At 38.1% G+C, this 15,940-nt stretch overlaps 1 non-coding gene across 1 annotated transcript; it reads right to left on the bottom strand.

The window, feature by feature from the left end:
• Positions 1 to 14,172: 14,172 nt before the first annotated feature.
• On the bottom strand, positions 14,173 to 14,244 carry TRNAA-CGC (transfer RNA alanine (anticodon CGC)). Its single transcript has one exon. It is a non-coding gene; the product is annotated as a tRNA-Ala (tRNA).
• Between the last annotated feature and the right edge of the window lie 1,696 nt (positions 14,245 to 15,940).

The raw sequence follows: 15,940 nt of genomic DNA, 5'->3' as shown, positions 1-15,940 counted from the left end.
CCTTTTCCGTCCCATTTATCCCTCCTTTTCCGGCAAACGAACGGTAAATTGCCCCGCCGCCCCTGTCAATTTTGGCGCGCGTTTCGAACCCCGTCCCGCTCATCATCATTCCAACCGTTTGACCGTGACCGATGCAGTTCAATTTCAATATAGATATGTACGTAGTCCAGTGGAGTGAGTAGATGGTAAATCGGCCATGAAGAGCTTGCTGACGTTTAATCAATAGCAGCAGCTTTGTGGACACTCGACTGTTCGCTTGCTTGCGCTGTGGCTACTCCTGTCAACTGTCCGCGTGTCCAATCGCTCCGGTGCACCCGGGGACGGTTTCCGGGGGGCGGCGATGATTTTGCCAAAAATTAAACGGGGGCGAGCGCTAATTCGCCGCCCCGCACAAATAATACACTTGTTTGACCAAGTTACGGTGAAAACGGTCCTGTCAACTGGCCGGCAGCTGCGCACCAACGCCGACAATACGAGCTTTATTCAATAAGTCCCTAAGTTGCTTTTGTCTTACGGTGGCGCGCGGCGGGGAAGTTGCGCTACCCCAAAGAGTTACGAGACCGGGGTTAAACTTAATGGAAGGAGTGCATTACCGAAATAACTTTGGTTACACTAACTCAACAGTTCCTTTCATGGATAGGGGAAATGACTACAAATTATATCAGATGCGATGCAATTACCGCAAGGGGAGGGATACACACGATTTGTACTTACGACAGATTTTCAAAACCCTACAAACTTTACTCAAAAACACAATTTTTCATATTTTACCAAAATTACTCAAATTCTAACCCAAACCAACCTTCCAAAACTTTTGAATCTTCTTTTTTTGAAGTTTTGCTAAAAACTTGTCTTTACGTATGTATCACTTGTTCGCTTATAACTCAAAAATTACTTAACAGATTTTGATGACGTCTTCACTACTAGTTAAAATGTTTCTTTAAGTGAAGTTTTAGCAAATAAACTAAATAAATAGATAAATCGAGATCAAAATGGAATCTACCGGAGTGTAGCCGGTGTCTAAATAATTTTTCTATGATAAGTACGTCCTGTACGTTCCTCGTTTCCTGTCATCTGCTTCGGTAATCTTTTCTCCTCTTCTCCCTCTGTTCTTTTCAGTCGCTAAATCCATAATTTTTGCGTCGGTTTTGTGTCGACATTTGTTTGAAATTTTTCGAATGGCGTGAATTTGCAGGAGCGCCTAAAATGATTGCAACAAGACGACGGCGTCCCGAGTGACAAGTGGTTCACATCCAAGCCCAATGTTGACAGAATGATTGATTAAGTTTACTAAATATATTATTACTTGTGTTAGGACGTTAAGTGCGAGAACAATTTCATCGGGCAACTGCCTGCTGCTCAACAAGGAGAGCAACAGCTGCGTAAAGTTGGAGCTTTCTATCAAGAAGCCTATTGAACGTTCCGGAGTAATTAAAAGCTTATAAGCGGGGCTAGTCATCAGTCTATTACGTAGCAGACGTAAACTCGTGTAATGAATTATCGGTTGGTCCAGATTGGGAGCGAGGACGGGCTGGGAAAAATGTTTGCAGGAACGCATCGAAATGATAAGCGAGAGCGAAGGAGTCGCTTTAGTATAGGTTATTTATTTATCGGGGTATCAGTCAGCAGACATCTCAACGGTTGGTGGTCCAAGGTGTCGAGGAATGTGGCCGAGGGGCTGCCGCTTCCGCTCCGGGTCAAGGGTAGGATGTCCCTAATGATCGCGGCCCGGCGATAAATCGACCCGTTTGTTTATTTTTTCGCGTCCGGAAAACCACGACCGGACTCCCGAAAACACTTTTATTTATACTGGATGTATGGGAGCTAAGAGGGTAAACAGATTCGAGATTGAAAATTGAAAGTGTATTTCATTTCCATAAAATCGATGCCGGCAGGAATCTGGAGTGTAGAAATCAAGAATACCGAATGAGGCTGGAGCCTTCTAAAAATTCAAACCGGAGGAAGGCCAAAATAGAGATCCGGAGACCCCAAATAAATTACACTTTCCAACAAAATATGCCGTTTGGGATGGAGATTTTATTGGAAAATCGGAGATGGATCCAAAACGAAGTGTGATGGTGGTTTCGAGAAGACGAGAAAATTTACGAGGGAAGAGTGAAGAGGAGAAGAAAATCGCCGACAGAAATAGGTTCTTGCAAAAAGATAAATCGGAGAAGGTGACGTCGGAGAATTTATCGAGGAAGGGGTGAGCAATAGGAGAAAAGAAAATAAGGGAAGACAGAATTTGAGAAAAAAGTAAGATAAATAAGAAGAAAATAGCTTACAGTAGAAGTAGAAGTAGAAGTTTTCAATTCAGGAAGTTTAGAAAAAAGCAGAACGTAAAGGATTGAGAGAAGAGGAAGCAGAAATTAAAATATCAGCAATAAATTCAAAAGGACGCCAAAAAATAGAGGAGTTATAAAGAATAACAGAAATAGAAATAAAGAGAAATTTGGAAAATGAGGAAAAAGGAAATACATGACAGAAACACAACAACCTTGCAAAAAAAATTCAGGGAACTTACAGACAAATTTACAACGAAAGAATAAATAAGGGAAGAAGAAAAAGAAACAGTTTTAAAGTTAGGAAGTTAAAAGAAAAAACAAAGACCCATTTTATAAAGATACAAGTTTTGAAAAGCACGACATGCAATTATTAGGGTAGATAGAAGAAATTAGGAAATCACCAATAAATCCAAAAAAGAGAATTTGCAATGTTGCTTCAAAAGAACTAATGAGAACTTAGAACAGTTGATTTAAAAATTAAAAAAAAGAACAACAAACAACAAAGATGTAAAACAGTTTTGAAGTTAGGAAATTAAGGAAAAAGAAACTACTCAACAGAAATGGAAGTTTCTAGTCCAAGAAGTTTTCAAAAACATAACATACTAAAGATGTTGGATTCTCTCATGGGATGTGACCTTGGAAATATCTGCGCGACGGCGGTGCGATAAACCAGTAAAAAGCTGTAAGAGAGAGAGACGAAACTAATGTAACGAATGGCGATGTTTTCCGGTCGCTTTGTACCGCCTACTTGAGACAGATATTCGTCGTTTGCGCAGATATGACTCATAGCCCATAAGAAAATCCAAGACCTCTACTTACCTATGTACGAGTATTTAGGAATGTCGACAGAGAAATTTTACTAAATTGCAAATTTGTAATGCTGCTTTGGAAAAGACAACGGAAGGAAAAAAATGAGAAAAGAATAACAATAGGTACATGGAAATAAAGAATAGCAGACCAGCGTCGAAATTAGGAAATTAAGAAATGGAGATTTTCAATTCACGGAAATCTGAAAAAACATTAGATTTAGAATAGACAGATTTTCCTAAAAAATAATCAAACAAATTCAAAGAAGAAGACGTGAATTAGCAAAAAGACAAAGGCATAAGGGATTTATAAGGAAAGAAGAAACAACAGGGGAAGAAACAGGCAACTGAGTTCTAAAAAAGTCAAAGAAAAATTAGTTAAAAACAGAAATCCAACAAACTTTAAAATAGGACCAGACTTTGTCAAAAGGAAATTTTCAGAATTGCTTTGAAAATAACAATTCAAAGGAGAAGAATTTTAAGCAGCTTTGAAGTAGGGAAATAAAAAAAAAGGAAATACCTTAGATACGCGTAGAATTAGAAGTTTTCAGTCTACAAACCTTAAATAAAGCAAAACACCACATTTAGGATTTAGAGTTTTCAAGAAACGCTCGACAATAATCCGAAACAAAAGAACTTGCATTGTGGCTTCCAATAGGACAAAAGAACAGAGGATTTATAAGGAAATACAGAGGGTAAAAGAGGCAAGAGTCAGTTTTGAAGTGATGAAGACAAAGAAGAAGAAAATAATCAGAAGAAGCTTTCACAAATATTTTATTACCTGTGCATTACAGTAATAGAGAACATTTATAATGTTGCTTCGATAAAGTAAATCGTAGACAAAATAAACTGTACGGTTTTGTCATTGCACTTTTTCAATTTCATATATGTACGTCATCCTTCTCGTCCTTCTTCCGAAAGGGAAGTGTTGAACATTTATCGATTGTCACTTACGTGATTGAAAAATGACTTGTATGGAGATCGACCTAGAACTTCCATTAGAAAATGAAGTTGTATTATCCGCGGCTAAATTAAAAATTATGTTAAATCAATAATGCAATTATTTTAAATTATAAAAATTAGCATGTGACATGCGATGGCGTGCAGTTTTGTAAATACAAAAGTCGTATTTTTGGGCAAAAAACTTCCAGTGAAAGTTTATTATACGGCAATCAAGTTCCAACAATTAATTCTCAACTATATTTAGAAATTACGCAGATTATCCAGCTCCAGATAAGCAGTGTGGAGTCACCGGTTCAGCCGAAAATGAGATCAACTTCAAAAACAATATACATAATGTAAGAGATATGGAAGGTAAAACGCCTCGATGTGTTTGCTCGAACTGAATTATTGACCAGAATTGTGATCTTATCGCTGTTAAATGTTGAAATTGTTGGTCTCAATCAGCGATCGCTTGAAAATAATCGGCTAATACGCGAACACCTGCCACATTTATTATTAACAGATCGTAGTTGAGGAGCGTTGTCAACGGATAAAACAATCGCTGAATAAATATTCATAATTATTTGCAGCCAGTCGAAATAATTATGGTATCACGAAATTGTTAAGCTAATAGGTGAGTCTATTTTAATCAGGATTTAATTGCATGATCGAGCGAAATATTTTACACCGACCTGTCAGCATTCCAACACCATTTAAGACAGGTTAGAACAGTTGGAACACCACTCAAATCCATATCATTAATTTACTAAATAAAACAGCTCTCGGTCTATTAGCTCCTAATTAGACAATTTGTTAGTGTTAATTGGTGGATAGCGGTTTTTATGGAAATAATTCGAAAAAGGACCAACACATTTTTTTAATTGGATTTTGATTGACGCTCTCACGGCCCCACAGAACTGACACGTTCCTTGCGCACAATTCCAGACGTCACGACATTTTTATTAGAACGTAGAAGAAAACGTATTCGTCGGATGTGTCTTCTAGAGTACGTCAGGACTTTTAAAAAATTCAACAGGATCAAATTGGATGAGTTACTCGAGTGCGATTGCACACTGGGTTACGCAGTTCTATATTTTATTGCCACGTTTATGGTTCACGATAAGCTTTTCGTCAGAGTTATTGTGTTGCTGTTAAAAAAAAAAACTAATTACTCGGGAGGAAAAGGTCGCGAGGTTAGACGAAAAAAAGGAAAATGAACGTAAGAAAAAAAAAGTATTGAAAAAAAAGATTTGAAAGTGGAAGTGTATCAAAAGGTTTATAAGGAAAGGTTCAAAGTAGCGTGAGAGAAGATTTGAAGAAAGGAAATTTAAAAAAATACAAAACAAAGAATCCAATGTTAGTTTGAAAAAGAAAATTCATGAGAAGAGAGTAACAATAGAAGAGTTTTGAAATTACGCAGAAAAGAGAAGATACTTTCCAGAAATAGATGTTTTAGTCCTAAACGGTAACAGAAACGGGGAGATGAAGAAAACAACAATTTCTTCGAAAAGGACAATGGATTTATAAGGAAAGAGTAAACAAGAAAGGAAGAAACAAAGAGAGATTAAGGAGGAAGAATGAAGAAACCATTTTATATAAATAGAAGTTTTCAACCCAGAAATTTTTGAATGAACAAAATTTTGTATTTACTAAGAAAATAAAGAGCAGAAATTAAAAAAAATAATAAAAGAAGACTTTGTGATGCTGTTTTCAACAGCACAAAGAAATTGATCAATTATAAGAAAAAGTAAACAACAGAGGAAGTAATAAAAATGCCAAATAGTTTTGAAATTAGGAAGTTAAGGAAAAAGAAAATATTTTTTGGAAATAGAAATACGTACAGGAGGCTTTGAAAAAACAAGGGGGCATTTAGAATAGAAATAAAAAAAATCAGCAATAAATTCAAGAGAAGAGAATTTTCAGTGTCGCTTCCAGAAAGACGAAAAACGAAAGAGTAAACAACAGAAGAAAGATTGAAGAAGAAGGAGAGAAGAAAATACTTTATATATGTCCAAAAAGATTAGAAAAAACAGAACTTAACATTTAAGATAGCAGCAAAAAAAATAACAATAGATCATAAAGAAGAATTTATAAGAAGTAAAAGAAAGAAATAAAGAGACACAATATTTTTGAAAGAGGCAATTTAAAGAAAAGGAAAATATTTTACAGAAATAGAAAATTCTAGTTTCGAAAACAAAACATGCAGCATCTAAAATAAATGAGAAAAAGAGAATTTACAATGTTCCGTCTAGAAGAATAAGAGAGTCGTTTTGAAATTAACTCATTTCAATTTAATTCAATTAAATAGTAATATACAGAGAGTGTTGTTACTCAAGAAATAAAATGAACAGGTATTGCTTTCACTTTTTTTATAAATGCAATTGGACTAAATAATTCCGAACAATTTGGGAACCTTCACATTTAGTGTTACAAAGGAGTGACGTCTAAATTAATTATTTTTTTTAATAAAAAAAAATCAATTGCCAGTTGCCCCAAAACTCCTTTGAAAACGAAAAACAGTCCAGTCCGCGCCACCCCCATCTCGCATTAATTGCCTCCAAAGATCGGTAACAGCGTTTGCCCTTTGCAAACACTCGCATCTCGCATCCTCCCGGGCATTAATTTAATTTACAGGTGTCTTCTTTATATTGTTGGCATTCGGTTAGCCAAAATGATTTATTCAGAGCATGTCCTGATTGCCAGATTAAGCGACGGCTTTTACGCTTATTACATTTGCATAGCACGAGAGCTTTTGGCCGCCACCGCCGCACAAATAACAATTTTGCTTCAATTTAATCTATATCACGGAAAACGACGCTCCAACCGCCGAACCATGCTCACCACAGATACTTACATTCGCGACGAAAATGTGACCGGGCGAGTTTGTGACGCGCCGATTTTTGTGCCGCGTCTGACTCACAAACTCGCGATCGATGGCGGGATCGCTCGTTGATTTGGGCAATCGCTCGACCCGATACTCCTATTAATTATTACAAGAGGTCCGGTCGTGACTTACTGAGTTCTGTTGTGGGACGAGCGAAACATTCCGGTCTCATAAATCCGGGCCCGGTCACCGCTCGATGACCGGACTCCAGTCCACCGATTCCGGACGTTTTGTTCCTGTAAATTAAGTCCGTGTCGTGTCGAAACGTCGGCACGTTCGATCCGGATCCGCCGATTAAATTTTTACACCGCCGCAGGTGCGATAACGCTATCTGGGGGATATCGTCCTGCGAGATGATCGACTGAGGGGCCCTCGCAGGAGTGGGCAAGCGATATCGATACGGATCTGGCTGAACAAACGGCCACCTATCACGGTAACTGTAAATTATTAACGGAGCGCCTTATCGTTACCAAGTTACCAGAACATCAACAGTTGCCACTAAAAAAATAACAGACGGTTTTTAGATCGATTGTCTTGGAGCGGGCCGCCGCGCCGCCATGGGGGCAGCTGGCGTGGGCGGCTCCCGACGCGAACATACCAATTAAAAAATTCAAAACAACGAAAAAAGAAAAAAAAGATTATTCGAAGTGACCGCCACTAAAATAAAATCATAGGGGAGCTTTTGACCAAATATACTTGTAAAGAAGAGGTTCTAGTTTTGACCCTTGAGGCGCACCTACTCTACTTGCGACTGTACAAGAGCAAGCCGGTATCCCACTAGTCCTAAAAGAGCGTAACTGCACGCGGAGTACCACAGGGGGCTGCATCAGGACCAGTTTTATTCCACCCAGTAGCTTCCTTTTGGAGTAAAAACTGTATTTTGTGAATGCGCTCTTATTGGCTGTCGTGAAGGGGATCCTTGGCGCGCAAATTCAAAACCGGCGAACCATTTTTCACCGGAGTGTGGAAACCATCTGCGTTAGTATCGAGTGCGGACACACTGTTTACAAATTGTGTAACAAAATTTCAAACTGACGTTTACACATTAATTTAGATTCGTGTGAAGCCCAGATAAAATTAGGCATTCTATTATTAATTCATATGCTTCGAGCAGGAAAGCATCGAATTCGAGTCAATACAGCCTCTTGCCAATCACGCCGTTCAAAATTGGTGCAGCTATTTATATTGATCTATGTATAGTATAATGGTGGTAACGCAATATTTCAAATTTATACGGGGATGGCAAAATATTTATTTTTTCCATGTTTGAAAGCGACACGATCTGGATCAGGCCGGGGTTGCGCAACGGTGTTATAACACCAGTATTGTGTAGGTAATGAAGCGCTGGAACGGCGAGACATGACCAGGAATTGATTTCTAATACTTTCCGCCTGCTTTCACTAGACATTGATGTAATATTGCCAAACGCAAATAATGCGGCCGCGGTCTTAATTTCATTGTCGCCTCAAATCCCCTCGCAGGACTCAACCTGGCAGGACCTACAAAGAAAAATCCAGTCCAGAGAGACTGAGACAAGATCTTCTTCCGTCTAGAACCTTGGTTTCATTTGCACCTCTCGTGTGCAATTTACTGGGCAGTTAATACAAGCGTGCGGTATAAAATGGCGTCGATCCGGGGTTACAACCCATGTCCTCCACACTCGGTACATTGTTTATGGCCTCTGGTCGTAATTACTAATTAGCGCCCCGTTACGATTTAATTCATTAGCAAAGTCAATATCTTGGACGAATGTGCATAAAAATAATCCAGACGGAGTGTTTGCAGTCGCTTCGTGTTTCAGTAGTCGCACAAGATTAAATTACTTAACCTTTGCCATCGAGGACTGGCATAAACAAACGTCCGGATTGGTCAGAGGTTAAAGCGTGGAAAGTTGCAAGCGGCGATTTAAAATGCTGCAGTCGAGGGTTATTACGAGCAGACATAAAAGGTACGACGACGTTGGATGTGGTATGGAAAAAAGGTAAAGCATGTGGGCAGGTATGATACAACAGATCTGGATCGGTATGGCTGGATTTAGCTGAATGGCGGTCGCCCGAGGTGGTGCAACAACTTCCCGATTGAAAAATTAAGCTGCTGAGAAGCTGGTCGGTGCTGATTTATGGAGCGCTGCAGTTTGTCGCAGAAGGTTCCACCGCGCTCGGAGACGCCAACAAATTTCAAAATTACTTGCAGAAGGTATTTTCGTGGACGGTTTATGGACGAACTGGCGGAAATGAGAAGTTCGAATGGGCTGTGACCTACAGAGGTGGATGGAATAGGATGGGACCCGATACGTTGCCTTGGGGTACCCCGGAAAAATGTAGCAGAATTTTTTTGATAAACTGAAAAGCAGAGAAACAGAAAAAAATGACCCAAATCAACAACTTATTATTTTCAATTTGACAAAGTAGAACGTGTGGAAAAGAAAATTGAATGAAACATTTAAAAAAGAAAAAATAGAAACAAAAAATTTCCGAATGAGTCGTATTAGGTTCAAAAGCAAGCAAGAGGAACAAATAAAGACCATGAGAAAGTGTAACACAGAGACAAAATAAAAAATTAAAAAAGGAAGACTGACAGTCAAAAGACCGAAGTGTGTTTGTTGAAAATCAAAAATATAGAAAGGAAGTATGTAGTATAAATAAAACAGTAAAAAACCGTTGTTATTGCTGTAAGTTCTGAATATGCTGTGACCTACATGCTACATGGCATTAAAGATAGAATAGAATGGGGCCCAATCTGTTGCTTTGGGGTACTCCGGAAAATGCATGGGTAGAAAAGAAGCCTATAGTGGGTCGTTTGTCCAAAACGACAATAAAACCAGAATCTAGTCGGAATTATCCGTTTCAAAAATGGCGCCGTTCGGGAGAAGCTTCGCCGCCCCCGCCGTCGCAACTCTCCAAGTAATATTTTAATGACGGCGCATCCCTCGCAATCACAGAGTAAAGAACTGAAACGCGAGCCTGATGAAACGCGAAGGCGTGAACTGGAGCGTTTTAGCGAGCGCAACCCGAAGAGGTCGCTCCCCACGTCCTCCGTGGTCGTTGCGCCAGCCGGAGCCGGCGAGAGCGACCCCACCGAGAAGTCGTGAAGCAAAACCTGCTCGGATCCGGTGCAAATTTGCATGGGCGCGCGGCCAATGTGTCGCAATGCGCGATCGGCCGAAGGTATTAATAAATGCTTGGAATACGTGCATTTCGCCACCTTGCACTGCTATCTATCTATCTACCTTTCATAAACTCGACTCGCGGATTGGAATTCTAATTGGGCAATAATAAGTAATTGTTCCAGGAGCGGAACTCCCGCAGGACACGATTCGGCTGGCGCAACCACTCCAATCTGTGCGTGCACGGAGAAAAATTTCGGTCGAGGCGCCGGACTGGATGGGATGTCACGTGTCGTGGCGATGGGTGTTCGATGAAAAACTTGTTTGGGAGCAGAGACGAGATTAAGGAATTTTATTGGCGATTAACTCGCATAAATCCGACTCGATTGTGTCTAGTTATCTAAGAATTGGACAAAAAGATATTAGATATCACCGCTGGTACGACATGCAAGCCGAGTTCTTATCGTGTTTTACATCTGCTTTGCATTAATTTCGTTGGAATTCTACCGTTTTCATTCTATTGATCAGTTATTTGTCATTGATTTTACGACCGTTGCCTCATTTGGACTTCAAACTCAAGTTGTTCAGACCTGGTGCCAAAATTTTTGCTCCACGCCCAAAGAAGAAAATATAAAAAGCTTTGCTTTACTGTGTAGTGTAGTCATAACTTAACTTACTGGAGCTTCTAGGCTGCAACAAAGAAGACTTCATTTTCTTTATTTCTTCCATTGGTCTTCTAATCGCATTGTCCTCTTCAACTGTCCCTTGGAAGATCAATTTCTTCATACATTTGTTCTATAGGAAAAAATAGTAAAATGAAGAAACTATGTAAACAATAATCAATTCGTTCGTAAAAAGTTTTTTTGTTCGACACTGTCAGAATTTGAGAATTTTCTCCTGTGTGAACGGATTTTGATGAATTTGACAACTTGTCAAAACGAAACGTCAAGCTAATTTTAAAGATTTTCAGCCATTTGGAGCCTTTGGGGGGGCTCGTCGAACAAAAAAACGTTGTATTCAACTCGTTCTTGTGTAATTTGCGCTTTTTTGGCACTCGTGGACCTTTAAAACTCTCGTTTCACTCGAGTTTTAAACTGGTCCACTCATGCCAAAAAAATCCCAAATTACACACGAACTCGTTAAATAAATAACTATTGCTCACGCCCAGAAAAGCAAAATAAAAAATCTGTGCTTTGGTGTGTATACAGGTGTCCCAGAATGAAGCAGCATAATTTTAACTACGAGCTACTGGCTTCATGTAGAACTCGGAAAAAATATTTAAAAAATGCTATGTCCAAAAATAAAATGACATTTAATTTTTGAGGTACAATCAAATATGATATACATACATACAGGTGTATTTTTAAAATGTGCCGAAATTTTACCTACGAGGTTGTGGGACAACGTAGAAGACTAAAAATTGTACGTCAAAAATTACATGTCATTTTATTTTTTGACAGAATTTTTTAAATATTTTTTCCGAATTCTACATGAAGCCAGTAGCTCATGGTTAAAATTATGCTGGTTCATTCTGGGACAGCCTGTATAGTGTAGTCATAACATAAAGTACCGAAGCTTCTAGACTACAACAAAGAAGAACATTTCATTTTCTTTATTCTTCCGTTGGTCTTCTAATCACATTTTATTTCTTCAAATGTTCCTTAGAAGATCAATTTCGTGATACATTTGTTCTATAGGAAAAAATAGCCAAATGAAGAAATAGAATGAACAAGGAAGAAACTAAACAATAATCAGATGTCAATTGTTTTAAGGGGCTTGACAATTTTGAGAAGCCTTCAAAGTCAGAGGTTTTAACGCTTAATTTACCACAGCGAAATATTTTCCAAAATATTCCAATCTTCTTAGGACAATTTTTTGGATCTTAGACCGAAGATTAAAAAGTCATGACCTAACCACAGTTCTCCATTTTTGGTAGTCGCAGCTTTCTTGATATTTCTCTATTTTCTGAAAAAAAAAATTACAGAAGATTTTATTATAATTTAGTGTTTTCTGATTGTCTGCAAAATGAATAAGTAAAGAATATTTTCTTCTGAGATTTTATATCTAAAAAGCACAATTTTTATAACATCCTGGTATTTCTTCCATATACGGTGAAGCGCAGTTTCATGACAGCATTCCAAAATTTACATTCCTGCTGTTTTCTTCATTTTTATTCTTTCTTCTGAACGTAACGTCTTTCAGATGATGTTAAAAAATAGGTGTAAAAACATTTTTGAAAAGCAATTTGATTTTGTTTCTGGGAGTAATAAATGTATTAAAAATAAAAGTACATAATTCAAGAGTGAGTGTGTGAAGAGGCACCATCTTGCTGTGTAGATTTTTATCCGTTTGTTTTCAACTAATTTGACTTTTTGAGTATCTCCATAAAAAATAATGGTACATTATGATACGAGTCCTATAAGAAGCATTTTGTAGCTCGCACGGGGTTAGGGCACGACGAGCTTGCGAGGAGTAGGTGCTACAAAACGCCTTATAAACGAGATCTAATGCAGTATTGTTTCTACTTTGTACCTTTTAAGCCATTTTTAAGTGAAAATTAACAATTTTCAAATTTTGGGAATTTTGTCGTGGTTGGCAACAAATGTCATATTGTTTGGAAGATTCAAATTGTAATGTAACGATTAATGTTTACAACAATTGTACATTCCACAAAACAACTTATATGTATTAGAATTCGTTTTATTTTGGCCTATATTTTGACATTTTATTTTCGCCATGCCAAGATCAGGAATGCCAACCTTGAAAAAGTAAATTGCACTAGTTTGTTTCAAAACGCGAATTTCTATTACACCACGCGAAATGGGTTTCGTAATAGATTTCATAGAGACGCGAAGTATAAAAAATTCTTTTGCACAAATCCAATTCTAGTCAATTCAACATTTCTGATTTGGATTACATTTTAATTTGCAGTTCCAAGTTTGCACGGTAGAGTTTTCCCAAAGGTTGTTGCTATTCGATAAATTATCACGCCCAATACCACGCGAGCACGCAAATTAGGTACGCGACTTCGCAAACAATAAATCCGATAAAAATTGGATATTTCGAGGCGTCTCGAAAGTGAAACTTTGTAGCGGGAAATTTGAAAAAGCGTGGACGAATCGCACGAAGGAAACGTCGAGAGTGAAAGTTTGAATTAGTTTCAATGTCAAATATTTATTATTTTGATCTTGAATAGAAATGGCAGCGCGACGCGTTTCGCTCGGTGATTAATGATTGTGCGAATCGACTAAATAAATAAATAAATAAACAGACAAACAAAATGGCTAACCGCACGATTAGTTAATCGTCGAGTTAAAGCGCCTTAATCGAAGCTCTAAGCCCGGCGGCGGATGTAAATATTTCTGTAATTGTCAAATCCGCGCCAACTCCTCGCTCCGAAATAAAAGAGCATACGGTCGACGTGGGAGCGTGAGAGAGCGAGAGGGGCGCCATCTCCCGTCGCTTTCTTAACTTGACGCGGTGTATAAACATCTCGTTTGCAAATGCATACATAAAGACTGCATATAACTTACAGTGGCGGTGATCCTTGTCTGTCGTTGTGCGACGTTGCCACAACCTCCGCCGTCTCCTCGCTCGCTCCGACCCTCGCGCGTTCTTATTTTCGTCCCCTTCCACTTGTGCATCCGTCTTTGTCCGGCGCTTCCTTCGCAGTTTAACCTGTGATCAAACTGCGTACGAACCGCATTAGTTCCCCTCGAAGTGGCGACGCCGCCCCACCCTCTGTTCGCTCCGCTTCGGCCGAAGCGCCCTCGCATGTTGCATCACTGTTGCATCGCATCCCCACCGCCGCTCCCGACGCTTCTTCATTTGCGAACCTCCGGAATCAATACGGTTTTCGGAGGGATTCGGCTGCCGCCGCCAGATAATATCGCAGGATCAGGACGATCGCGAGCGTGACGAGTGTCACCCTTATGTTAACCCCACGCCGCCGCAAATCAAACCAATCAACGCTACTTGACATATTTCGACGCCGGGACTAATCTCGATTTTTCGACGGGGAGACCCGGAACTCGGGGGCGGCGGGTCCCGCCCCCAAAAAAATAACCCGAGTCGCAGGTTTTTTGCTTTATCATCGAAAAGTTGGAGGAAAATAAATAACGGGCGCGATTAAGGAAAAAAAAACGGCTTTGGAGGAGCTGGGATTTGAACCCAGGACTTTCAGCATGCGAAGCAGACACTCTACCACTGAGTTACACCCCCTTTAATATTAGCGAAATTTTGTTAACATATAATGTGAAGCAAAAATGTGGCTAACTAATGTTTGTTAATTTAGTTAAAAGAAAATTAATTTTTAATCAAACAATTTTCAAAGTAAACAAATATTTATTTCATGTTTGTAATATGAAAGTATAGATAATTCTGTGTCACTGTTGTATTATAAGTTGCATACACAAATGAGATTATTTTTTTTTATTAACTAGATTTATATTTTACTTCGTGGAAATAGGTGTTGGATAAAATATTTCTCATATATTAATAAAGAATTAGATAAAAGACAAAAAAAGTATAAAAGATTGTTGGAAAACTGAAAAAACAATAAAGAGAAAACAAAATGATACCTATACAAAAATGACGAAGAGTTGAACAAGAATAAAAAATTGGAATGAAATGTACGACAACAGAAAAAGAAAGCCACAAATATGAAATAAAAAAATTATTAAAGAAGAAATGAAAAAAAGTGAATGCGAAATGAGAAGTAGCAAAGTAAATATGTATAGGGTAGATAAGAAAATGATAAAAAAAATATGTATTAATGATTTGTTGACAGAAATCTAAGAAAAATTGGAAAATGGATGTTGAGCTAATACCGTGAAAAATGAAATGAAAGGAGTTACGAAGAAAAACAGAAATAAAAATTTTCAGCTAGAGTTATAGTTTTAAAGATAAAAGAAAAGTAAAACAAATTAAGACGAGAAAGTGTTAAACAGAAACTAAGTAAAATATTAAAAAAGGAAGACAGAGAGACAGTGAGTTTCTTGAAAATCAACCATTTTCGCAATGAAAAAATACACGAAGGAAGTATTGAACAGTATAATTAAAACAGTAAAAAAACAATGTAAAAAAAGCAATAAAAATATCAAACAAAATTGCAAGAGGAAACTAATGAAATGTGCGAAGAGAGAAAGGAGAAACATGGATATAGGTAAATAAGAAAAGATTTTAAAAAACTATTAAAACTGTAGCTGCTAGAAAAGTGCTCCATTCAATGAATAAGTTAAATAGAATGAAGAAAGAAAATTCTAACAAAGAACGAAAGAAAAAATTCTTGCAGTAAAAACAGATATTGAGTATTTAAGGAAATGTGGTAATAGCGGTAGTATAAAAAAAATCAACATTAGTGTGGAGAAAGTAGTCAACTAAACGAGGAGATAAAAAGAAGAAAAAGATACTCTCAGTCCAGTATTAAAATATTTAAAAGGGTGGAAATATTACGGAAGACATATTTAGAGGTGAGAATTTAATTAGCGGTCTATTCTTGCAATTCGTAAAGACGTGGGTGTAGGTATGCAACACAACATACACCAAATATCTTTCTATCGTTTAACTGGCTTAAAAATATGCTTTTTCACAACGCAATTGTTGCCACAATACCAGATCGAAAAGGTCGTGAATCGGGTCTAATTTCCGCGAGTCTACGCGCGTCACACTTTAAATTTTAATAACAACTCATCTAATTTCATTATTCGAAAATCAAAGCAACGAAATGAACCTTAATCTTATTTTCACTTTTCCTTTTGTTCCCATTTACGCGCCAGCTTTTCCAGCTCCTTCCTCAGACAGTCGAGTAAACCAAAGAGGGGAATACCGATCACCCTCCCTGACGTTTATTTGTTTTCCTGCTAAGACGTGACGGTCTACTTTGGATATTAAGTTTAATTACCGAGAACACCGCGAT

The sequence above is a fragment of the Tenebrio molitor genome, chromosome 7 (genome assembly GCF_963966145.1).
Source record: "Tenebrio molitor chromosome 7, icTenMoli1.1, whole genome shotgun sequence".
Lineage (NCBI taxonomy): Eukaryota > Metazoa > Arthropoda > Insecta > Coleoptera > Tenebrionidae > Tenebrio > Tenebrio molitor.
The sequence above is the reverse complement of the archived record's forward strand: the minus strand, read 5'-3'. Positions and strand labels throughout refer to the sequence as shown.